This window comes from Sapajus apella, unplaced genomic scaffold (assembly GCF_009761245.1).
Source record: "Sapajus apella isolate SASKATOON/1434 unplaced genomic scaffold, GSC_monkey_1.0 scaffold2494, whole genome shotgun sequence".
NCBI lineage: Eukaryota > Metazoa > Chordata > Mammalia > Primates > Cebidae > Sapajus > Sapajus apella.
In genome coordinates, this window is record NW_022439420.1 from 51 (window position 1) to 2,615 (window position 2,565).

Consider the following 2,565-nt stretch of genomic DNA (forward strand, 5'->3'; position numbering starts at 1 on the left):
CCTAACCTCCAAGCCCCGTGCCATCCGTGCTGTCTGACGTCTTATGAGAGACACACTGTGCTTCTGGCCCTCTTGTCGCTTCTGCTGCAATTCCTTCTGCTGGAGCCTTCCCTGCTGCGTGGCATCAGTCAGCCCTTTACCATCTCAGGAAAAACCTGAGCCTTCCTGTCATCTGAGTGTGGCTTCAGGTGGTGGAGGAGTGAAGATCTGTGGGGCCAGACTGCCCCGTTTCAGGAGGAGAAATCCTTCCAGCACTCACTTACGTGGTGCCCACTCTTCTGTTGGGTTCTTGATCTGGAACCCACAGATGCAGGTGGACATCAGGTCCTGTCTGGATACTGCACAGTTTTATGTAGAGTTGTGTGTTTTTGTGCATGTGTGTAGACTTGTTTAAGGAGAGGCTCTGCAAAGTTTCACAGAGGAATCTCTAAACCCAAAGTAGTTAAGAATGGGTCTTCAGAGATAGCTCCTAATGTGGGGCACAGGAGAAGATATTACAATATGTTTATGTCTGTTTTAAGGTGAGAAGGTGAAAACATTAAAATTAACTAAAATTAAAATAACACCTGACTAGACAGAAGCATATGCACCTTACATAACACACATTCCAGGGACATTTGCTCAAAAGCTGCTTATTCATGGGGCGCCCCATGGGACAGGGCGGAGGCCACTGCTATGTGGATAGCTCATCAGGGCATTTTAGGGGCCCACTGAGGAACCTCTGTGCCCAACCCAGCCAGCGAACCCGAAGGTCATCAGTGGACCACAAAGAACAAAGGCCCATAAAAATGAAGACGTCCTCAAAGTAAATAAAAGAAAAGGTCTTCTTGTACCCGAGGGAAGGTACAAGGATGTCACTAAGAGTCAGCACAGGTGTTGGTCAGATCTGGATAGAGCAGAGGCGGGATACAGATCTATTACATCCTGCAAGCAAACGTGTCTGTCGCCTCTGTTCCGGGGCTGGAGGCTGCTGCCTCTGGCTCTCTCCTGACGCGTTTTCTCTCCCTCCCTGAGATACAGCCCCCACCCCAGAACGGAGGGGTGCTCCAGCGCATGCAGGAAGAGTCACCGGGTGCCAGCCGTGTCTGCACCATGGCCTGAGGCCTGTTTGGCTGGGCTCAGGGCACTCACGGGTATCGCTGTCACCCAGGCAAATGGCCATCTGGTTCCCTGCTCTCCATGGGCTTTCTTTAGCATCTAATGGGCCTGCACCCGAATGCTGGTCCTGCTTCCCAGGCTGAACCCGGGCCCTGGAGCAGGTGGGCACCAGGCAGGGCATCCTCCTCCGCTCCCTGTCTCTGGAGGGGCCTCTGCCATCTGTCTGTGCCACCGTCCAGGAGCCCCTGGGCTGGCCACGCAGTAGGACACCCGCTCCACAGTGATGCTGTGTGGCTGCAGGAGGAACAGCTGCGGGGGACGCTGAGCTCTGGGTCCTGACCCAGCACAGCAGTGTCTGCCCCATGGAAGGCTTGGATTTGCTTACTCAAAAGGCAGCCTCCGATTGTTTGAAATCCAAATTCCCGCGGGCATCCTGCACTTTGTGTGTCAACTCTGCCACCTGGTGGTCTGAAAGGCCTGGAAGAGACCCCGGTCACCCCAGGAGCGCACTTTCCGTGGGAAGGCATGCAGCAAGCCCCAGGCTAAGCACTGAAAATTCCTCTTGGTCAGCCCTCCGCATCTTCCAACCAAGACCTACACCGAAAAGGACACTGCTGATCTCAGGGCTGAAGCCCATGTCCTAGGATCTTTGGAAACATTCCCCAGGCCAGGAGCTGCTGTGGACCATGGAAGTGCAGGGCCCAGGCGTGTCCCAAGCAACACACGTGGCTCCCGCAGCGGACCCTGCCCGGGAGCAAGCCAGGAGCCCTGGGCTCAAAATCACCCCCGGCAAGACCAAGGTGTCTGAGCGAGCCTGCCTGATCATTGCTTCCTCTTCGTCACCTGGAAAGGGGAACTCACCGCGGGACACCTGCTGGTGCTTGCTGAGTGGCAGCTTCCATCACAGACCTGGCACAGGAGTTATTTATCAAACGCAAGGCAGAAGGGAATACCAGGACAAGTAGCACAAGCAGGAACCAGGAAGTGACTGTGTACCCAGCCTCACACCTGACCCTGGACAGGGATATAAATGGTCCAGGCTCAGGGAGCTCCACATTGCCCCTCCCTCTCACCTGCTCCTCTACCTTCTCCACCCTCAACCCACCAGAAACATGGGCTGCTGTGGCTGCTCTGGAGGCTGTGGCTCCGGCTGTGGGGGCTGTGGCTCCAGCTGTGGGGGCTGTGGCTCCGGCTGTGGGGGCTGTGGCTCCAGCTGCTGTGTGCCCATCTGCTGCTGCAAGCCCGTGTGCTGCTGTGTGCCAGCCTGTTCCTGCTCCAGCTGTGGCTCTTGTGGGGGATTTAAGGGGGGCTGTGGCTCCTGTGGGGGCTCTAAGGGGGGCTGTGGCTCCTGTGGGGGCTCCAAGGGGGGCTGTGGCTCCTGTGGGGGCTCCAAGTCTAGTTGCTGTAAGCCCTGCTGCTCCCAGTCCAGCTGCTGCAAACCCTGCTGCTCCTCAGGCTGTGGGTCAT

General features: G+C 56.6%; 1 pseudogene; it reads right to left on the reverse strand.

Annotated features, from left to right (window-relative positions):
• Positions 1-2,106: 2,106 nt before the first annotated feature.
• Positions 2,107-2,565, reverse strand: part of LOC116547249 — a 715-nt pseudogene continuing 256 nt past the window's right edge.